The 9375-nt window shown below is 42.4% G+C and overlaps 1 protein-coding gene across 1 annotated transcript in view; it reads right to left on the bottom strand.

The window, feature by feature from the left end:
• Positions 1-9375, bottom strand: part of sugct (succinyl-CoA:glutarate-CoA transferase) — an 84617-nt gene that overhangs the window by 10595 nt on the left and 64647 nt on the right. The gene's annotated exons all lie outside the window — the stretch shown is intronic.

Below are 9375 nucleotides of genomic sequence, written 5' to 3'. Positions count from 1 at the left end.
CTCAGAATAAATGGATTCTAACTCATTACTGTTAGATTATTTTCTTACAGCCCCAACAGAGGACTTATTATTATTAGACATCAGAAGACATAGCATACATTTTCACTGCTATGCAGATGACACCCAGCTCTATCTATCCATGAAGCCAGGTAACACACACCAATGAGTTAAACTGCAGGAATGTCTTAAAGACATAAAGACCTGGATGGCCGCTAACTTTCTGCTTCTTAATTCAGATCAAACTGAGGTTATTGTACTCGGCCCTGAAAATCTTAGAAATATGGTATCTAACCAGATTCTTACTCTGGATGGCATTACCTTGGTCTCCAGTAATGCTGTGAGGAACCTTGGAGTCATTTTTGACCAGGACATGTCCTTCAATGCACATATTAAACAAATATGTAAGACTGCTTTCTTCCATTTGCGCAACATCTCTAAAGTTAGAAATATCCTGTCTCAGAGTGACGCTGAAAAACTAGTTCATGCATTTATTACTTCCAGGCTGGACTACTGTAATTCATTATTATCAGGATGTCCTAAAAACTCCCTGAAAAGCCTTCAGTTAATCCAAAATGCTGCAGCAAGAGTCCTAACAGGGACTAGACATGTCATTTATAATTGTTAAAGCTTCCATAAAAGCATCATTCTCCATGATCTGAAGTCCATCTGAACAGCCTCACTGTACAAAAATGTGTAGCTCCTGTCATCAAAGTTCAGGCTAAAAGGATAACGTTTACTCAAAAGTTAAAACTGGTCAAATTTGACCCAAACAGGATGTCAAACTTGACTAAACCTTAAAGGTTTGCATTATTAGGGGCGTGGCCTCTGTGACTGGCAGGTGGATGGTGACACAGGTGGCTGTAGCTGCTAGCTGTCTGCTAGCTTCATCTGAGCTGCACCTCTGGACCGTGTTTGTGCTGTTGGAGCCTTTTGGGTCGTTTTTAATGACATCATGTGACCAATAATATGGCTGCTGTGACTGTTACTGTGGTAACAGGCCGTCCAACAAGGCGGAGCTCCAGCTTGGGTGAAATTTGAGGATTTTGATTGGATGTTACTGAGCACTAATCAGCAGGTTACTGTCAGATGCTCCCATACAGTCTGTCTGTATGCAGTTTCATAATCAAGCTATCCAGAGTTAGTTGGAATTTAGAATTTAGACACCGCCTGGACTGAAATGCTGAACTGTGTGAGGAGTGTTGGTGGAGGAAGGAAACCAGCAGAAACACGGCTCACAGTGCAGTCAGGGCGATGATGAGGTGAGGCCTCCTGTCCCTCCACCTGCATGCACAACATGTAGAAATGTGGACACACTACGACTGACGCATTAGGGGCTCAGCCGTGGAGAGAGTAAAAAAAGACTGAACCTGGGTCAAAGGTTAAACTTTAGCGCCCACACGCCAGTCTGCCTTCCTTTTTAAAGAACACATCTCATTGATATTTTATTCATTTGTGATCAATTATGTGTACTTTCCAGTGCACCCTTAACGACCTTCATCACCTCCATGAACCGAGGCTGTTTCAGGTGCCTCGCATCCTTCACATTAGATTTCCATGTTTCCAGCAGGGTGCAGGTTAGCCTCTGAATACAGACCCTGATTTCTTCCATCTGCTTTTATTTTTTAAACTCATCTGTAATACTGAATAAATTGGGTCTTTGTGTTTCACAGCAGAACATAGAAAACATGTAAAGTCTTTAAAATGAGAAACTGTACCATGTTAGGAAACACAAGCTCATTTTGAGTTTGAATAAAGTTGGGACAGGAAGCAGCTGATCAGCTGTCAGCAGCTCGGTCACATGGGCCAAACTCAAAATCAGCTCATATCTGTTAAACATTTCAACCTTTAATGTGTTTTTGTTGTACTGGGAATAAATATGGATTCATGTCGTCTATTTACAGCCCAACTTGTCTGATAACCCCGACAGTCAGCCCGTGCCTCGCCTCAGCCCACTGCAGAGCACATCCATCAGGTGTTACCTCGACCTGTCACAGCAGGATGTCACACTGACACAGGCATGAAAATGGATCAGAGAAAATCCAGCGCGCAGAGGAAAGAAAGGAAAGTTTCTCAAATGAAAGTGAAAGTGAAGCTCTCGGCTGTCAGACTCTCAGTGTCGTCCCGACCTGCATTCAGGGCTCGCTGACCTGGAAGTCCCGGCAGAGCAGGCAGACGAATCTTTTATCAGGGAGCTAAAAAAAGGAACACGACAGACTGACGAACATCGGTGTGCTCCGAGCAGCTCTGCACACCGAGCGTCAGGAGATGACGTGAATGTGGCAGAAAGTCTAAATGATTTCCCGTGGAAGAGGAAGAGGATGTAAATGTGCTCTCAGGCCTGAGCCGTCACATCAGGAACACCAACCCTGATTTCACTGTGCTCAGCAAATCGCACCGTTCATCCTTTCATTTAAAATTTTACTTCATCCAAAAGAGAAATGAGAGTCTGTGTGTGTCTGTGTGTGACGTCAGATCTGATCGGAGCCTTGGCTCTCAGATTTATTGGAGGTGAATGCAAACTTCAGTAAGTGGGATCTCTGCTTCTGTGCTGTAGGTTGGTCGAAACAGCAAAGCGTAACCTACACTGCTGCAGATCACATCTATAGCAGTGTAGGTTACTGCTATAACTACAGATCACATCTATAGCAGTGTAGGTTACTGCTATAACTACAGATCACATCTACAGCAGTGTAGGTTACTGCTATAACTACAGATCACTGTCATGGTCTGGGTGGGTACCTGCAGGCCTCCACAGTGGCTCCTCCTCTTCGGGCGGAGAATGGTTGCTCCTCCCTGGCTGACCACCTGTGGGCAATTATTCCAGCAGCATATTAGACCTGCGCTCTCAACCATTCCTCGCCTGAGTATCTGCAATCCCATGTCAGTCTAGTGGAGTGTGTTTATCTCTGTCCAAAACCCGTGTGACGTTCTACCTGCTCTTCTTGTTTCCAGAGGTAGCTCCTGGAGTGGAGGTCTCGCCTCCCTCATTCCTGCTGTCCTGGACCTGGGCCACCTGCTGCTGACACGACGTGGCCAACTGGGCCACTACACACCTGCCTGCCTCCCCACGTCACGACCACGTCCGGGCCATCTGCCCTCTCTGTCTCCTCCACCTGAGACCAAGTAAGACAACTCAGTTCAAACTGTGGAGGATTGCTGTTTATCTGCTGGACCACGTTGACTGTGCTCTCCTCTCATTACAGTGCCCCGGCCACTACCTAGCTCAGCTCCCTCTGCCTCTGTTGCTCTGCAGCATCCTAGGGTTGTCAAGGCCATTTAAGTTACCTCGGGTTTTTCTGCGCGCCACTAGTGTGGTGGCGTAGTTTTGTTTTTGTTTTGTTTACTTATGGGTGAAATAAATCCTTTGTTCACTTGCCGTCTCGTTTCCGGTTTGGTTCCTGCGCTTGTGTCCATCTCAGTTACTTCGTGCCGCCGGGCCGTGACAATCACATCTACAGCAGTGTAGGTTACTGCTATAACTACAGATCACATCTATAGCAGTGTAGGTTACTGCTATAACTACAGATCACATCTACAGCAGTGTAGGTTACTGCTATAACTACAGATCACATCTATAGCAGTGTAGGTTACTGCTATAACTACAGATCACATCTACAGCAGTGTAGGTTACTGCTATAACTACAGATCACATCTACAGCAGTGTAGGTTACTGCTATAACTACAGATCACATCTATAGCAGTGTAGGTTACTGCTATAACTACAGATCACATCTACAGCAGTGTAGGTTACTGCTATAACTACAGATCACATCTACAGCAGTGTAGGTTACTGCTATAACTACAGATCACATCTACAGCAGTGTAGGTTACTGCTATAACTACAGATCACATCTATAGCAGTGTAGGTTACTGCTATAACTACAGATCACATCTACAGCAGTGTAGGTTACTGCTATAACTACAGATCACATCTACAGCAGTGTAGGTTACTGCTATAACTACAGATCACATCTACAGCAGTGTAGGTTACTGCTATAACTACAGATCACATCTATAGCAGTGTAGGTTACTGCTATAACTACAGATCACATCTACAGCAGTGTAGGTTACTGCTATAACTACAGATCACATCTACAGCAGTGTAGGTTACTGCTATAACTACAGATCACATCTACAGCAGTGTAGGTTACTGCTATAACTACAGATCACATCTACAGCAGTGTAGGTTACTGCTATAACTACAGATCACATCTACAGCAGTGTAGGTTACTGCTATAACTACAGATCACATCTATAGCAGTGTAGGTTACTGCTATAACTAGAGATTACGTCAGCACCGTTCAGCCCTGCTCTTTGCTCCATGTCCGTCTCTCTTCTTCTGCTGCTGTTTTTTGAATCACGAGGAAAAGAACGAACAGAACGACCTCAGCGGTGACGCCTGTATAAATGTGTGCAGCGCTGTTGGCGGCACTGTGGTCGTACAGCTGCTTCCCTCGCTCTGCATGTCTGATGGAGACTTTTATGGGTTTGTGTCTCTGGCTGGAATCAAACCAGCGACTCATGTGTATCGCCACCACTGGAGCCACTCCACACTCAGACTGAATGCAGAGGTGTGATTCTTTTTTTATTACAGCAGTTGAACAAAACAATAGTATGCCTTTTTACACTTTCTTTGCTGTTACATTTTTAAGTTATAATTAAAAAAAAAGAGAAGAAAAAAAAAGGAAAAAAAAAAGGGACTAGGGTTGGAGGGCAGCAGGGCAGGTAGATTTACATAATACTCAGGGTTGTAACATCTTATACAAAATCACACCTCATATGCTTAACATAGTCTGTCCATTTAGACCATATTTCGTAGAAGGTATCCCTCTGAAGTTTAAGAGAAAATGACACTTTTTCCATCGTATAGATCTCTTGTACAGAATGTATCCAGTCTTCCATCGCTGGTGGTTCAGGCTTTAGCCATCTTCTCGTAAGGGGCTTTTTACTTGCGGCCAGTAGGATATACAGGAGTCTTCTGTCGTTGGAATTCAGTTTATCCACTGGTACATTGCACAAAAAAATGGTCTCAAAAGTTGAAGGAAAAACAAATGAAAAAACATTTTGTAAATGATCATGGATTAGAGACCAATACTGGCAGATAACTTTACAGTCCCAAAAGATGTGGAAATGGTTAGCTCCGTCTCCCCCACATCTCCAACATTTATCACCAATTCCTCGATATCTTTGTTGAGCAGGCGTAATGAAAAATCTCATAATGCTTTTCCAGAAAAAAATTCACGCCAAACAGTAGACCCAGTGGTAGCCCATTGTATCTTGCATGCGTGAGCCCAACACTTCTCTGTAATTGACAAATTACCCTCCTTTTCCCACTTCGCTTTAATATATACAGTGCTGTCGTTTTTACACCGTAGGATGCTGTTGTATAATTTGGAAATAATTTTACTTTGCGCTCCAGATTTGGTTAGTAATAAGAACGTTTCTACAAACTGTAATTCGTTTAGGTTCACTTTTAAGTTTTGATTAAAATAATTTCTGATCTGTAGATATCTAAAAAAATCATCTGGCCCCAAGTCATGTTTACTCCTTAAAGATTCAAAGCTTTGAAATGCTCCCTTATGGACAAATGAATAATAATTAGTTATACCCTTTGAAATCCAGTTTTTGAATCTAATATCATATTGATTTGGAGTAAAATCTGAATCATATGCACACATTCTTAAAACTTTAGAGGCATTTTCCAAACCACCAATTTTTATTACTTCTTTCCAAGCAGATATCATTATTTGTAGTATAGGTTTATCTGCCATATATATTTTATTCTGCAATTTTATGTCTGATATTAACGCTGAAACTGGTATTCCTTTTACTACTGTTCCTTCAACATCTTTCCATCCGGCAGTGTAGTCTGGACAACAGAGACAAATCAGTGGTCTTAGCTGAGCTGCACAATAATATTCTCATAGACAGGGAAGCCCACGACCTCCCTTTTCTTTCTTTAATTGGAGTGTTTTATATTTAACTCTAGCTTTTTTCCCATTCCAGATATATTTTGACAATATTCTATCCCATGCCGCAAACTGTTTTTGTGGTATAGCAATCGGTAAAGACTGAAACAAATACAGCAGTCGGGGGAGAATATTTAATCTGATTGATTCAATCCTGGAGTGTAGGTCCAGAAATGGAATAGTGTTCCATCTTTGTATATCTGATTGTATAGATTCATTTAGAGGGGCATAGTTGGCATTGAACATTTTGGTGAAGTCACGATGCATTTCCACCCCTAAATACCTAATGCTATCTGCATCCCATTTCCATTTATAACGATTCTTAATTTCGACTGGTGGTTCATAGTTTAAAATTAATACCTGCGTTTTATTTACATTGACCTTATATCCCGATAAAGAACCATATTGTGATAGTGCTTCCATGATTTGGGGGAGTGCCTGAGAGGGATAGGTTAATGTTAAAAGTAAGTCATCAGCAAATAATGCTAATTTCTGTTCCCCTCCTGCCGTTCTTACTCCTGTTATATCCTGTCTCTGCCTGATCCACTGACTTAATGGTTCTATAAACAAAGCAAAAAGCAGCGGTGAAATGCAGCAACCCTGTCGTGTCCCTCGCTCCAATATAAATGATTCGGTGAGGTCCCCATTGATTTTGATTCTAGGTGTTGGTTTGTTGTATAGCCCTGAAATAATATCAATTATAGATTTATCAAAATTAAACTTCTCAAGCACTTTGTATAAAAAAGACCATCTCACTGAATCGAACGCCTTCTCGGCATCTAAACTTAACACTAAGGTCTCTAATTTTTGTTTATCAACTTGCCTCAATATGTGCAAAACCTTTCTGATGTTGTCCTGGGCCTGTCTCTGTTTAATGAAACCCGTTTGGTCATTATGTATTAATATCATTTCTAGTCTTTTAGAGATAATAGATGTAAACAACTTATAGTCAATATTCAATACACTGATTGGGCGATAGTTACTACATTCTAATTTATCTTTTCCTTCTTTTGGTATAATGGAAATTATTGCTTCCCTCCATGAACGAGGGATATTTTCTTTTCCATTACCCAATTAAATGTTTTTAACATGGTGGGAGTCAAATAATCCTGCATTATTTTATACCATTCTTGGCCGAACCCATCTGGCCCTGCCATTTTCCCTCCCTTTAGTCTTTTAATTGCTAAGTAAATTTCTTCTTTAGTTATTGCGGACAACAGCATTTTGTTTTGTTCCTCTGTCACACCTTGCAACTTTAGACCAGACAGGAAAGTATTGACACTAGGGTTGTTATCTACAAAGGGTTGGGAGTAAAGTTTTCTGTAGTAATTCTGGAAGCATAGTTTAATTTTCCCCAGTTCAGTTTCTTTTTGTCCATTAAGAGGATTCTTTATTCTATGTATAGTCCTCTCTGCTTGTTGCTTCCTAAGTTTAAGAGACAGAAGTCTTAGTGATTTCCTCCCTACCTTGCATTGCTGTTGTTTAATAAAGACGATTTTCTTTTGTATATCCATCGTATTTAGATCATCTATTTCTTTCTTAAGTTTAATTATGTCACATGTCACAGACTGAATGCAGAGGTGTGATTCTAGCATCAGTTAGTGATGTGGTGAAACCTGAGCAGACGAGTCTGCTGAGGAAAGACTTCTGCTGCTTCCAGGACGCTGCTCACGTCTTCTTTTTAAAAACGTGTTTCTATTCTTCTCGTGGAGGTGAGAATGATCCTGCTTTTCATTTCTAACACAACACCTCCGACTCCCGTGAAGTCTCTGACGCCTCCTTTGCTGTTTGACGTCTCCTCCTCCTCACCAATCCAAAGATGGATGACATCTCAGCCTGGACTCGAGGCTATACTGCTGCATACATGGTTATCTCCATACACGTATGTATGTGTTACACATAAACACGTTACTGTGTCCCCGCTACATCAGGTGTTCCGCGTGATGGATCACGACGGCCTGCAGGCACTAACGTGTCAGCTTATTGGTGTTTATTACAAAGACCAGATGTGTCTGAGGGTAACATCCATACGTTAAATTAGATCAGAGCAGAGATGCAGAATATTGCAGAGCGATGAACACACGGCTGCTTACATGATAACACTGTGCATGAAACATGAAGCTCCTCACGTCTGCCTCCCATCACATCCTCTCCGGCTCCATCTGTCCTCTTCAGCTCTTCATTAAATGTGGAATTTGTCATTTTTTTGGGAATGTCTGCGCAGGAAAACATTCTGAGTACACGGGGAGACGTTTCCACGGCAGCGGGCAGGCCGGCGTGGCGCGCCATCACGTGTTTACGTGTTCTTTCACATTCAATGCTCGACTTTTGGTTCTGAGGTGAAAAACAAACCTGTTCCCACAACATGATCCAAACTCTTACTGACTTATTTTCCAAAACTCGGAGCCACATCTGAGCTCGCAGCTCCGGCGTCCTCATAACCTCGTCTCACGTACGAGATCCTGTTTGTCAAACATCTGCTCACGAGCTCGGCAGACGAGCGTGACGCGACGGAGATCTGATGCTTTTATATACTTTCATGTCTTTGTGGACACTTTGCAGATCAAACGCAGACAAAGACGTCAAAACAGAAGCAGCAACACGAGAACCAAAGTTCGGCCTCAACATCACATCTGCACCGATTTATAACACGTACTCAGACAGCTGAACACGTTTCATACATGTGTGACCCTGCTGCTGCTCAGAGGACTCACTCAGCTACCCGTGTGCTGCTGCAACACCTGATTTTATTTAAAAAAGCAGACACAGGACATGTAAATGACACAAATGTGCAGAATCACACGTTAGAGCAGAGAGGAGGAGTCACCTGTTTGACTCTGAAGGCCTCAAACATGATTCACCTCAGAGAGGAAACACTGAACTTTGCTCAGACCTACAAAATAAAAGCACTCAGAATTTAACGTGTCCGTCATTCCACTGCAGCATCAAACAGACGGACACAAGCAGCTCAACACAAACACAGAATAATTACAGAGGAAGAAACCTCTGAAACCACACACACACACACAGTAACACACACACACATATAGACATATGAAGTAACACACACACACACACACACAGTAACACACACACACACACACACACAGTAACACACACACACACACACACAGACACACACTCCAGGGGGGAAAGTTTAATAAGAGCCAAACTCTGATCGATGGCTTTAATTTAAACATCAAACTGTGCAGGAAGTCGACCACTGCTAAACCAATTACACTGTGTGTGTGTGTGTGTGTGTGTGTGTGTGTGTGTGTGTGTGTGTGTGTGTGTGTGTGTGTGTCTGTGTGTTACTGTGTGTTACTTCGTATGTCTGTGTGTGTCTGTGTGTCTGTGTTACTTCATATGTCTTTATGTGTGTGTGTGTCTGTCTGTGTGTTACTAT

The sequence above is a fragment of the Pelmatolapia mariae genome, linkage group LG9 (genome assembly GCF_036321145.2).
Source record: "Pelmatolapia mariae isolate MD_Pm_ZW linkage group LG9, Pm_UMD_F_2, whole genome shotgun sequence".
Taxonomy (NCBI): domain Eukaryota; kingdom Metazoa; phylum Chordata; class Actinopteri; order Cichliformes; family Cichlidae; genus Pelmatolapia; species Pelmatolapia mariae.
This window is presented reverse-complemented; position numbering and strand designations above follow the sequence as displayed.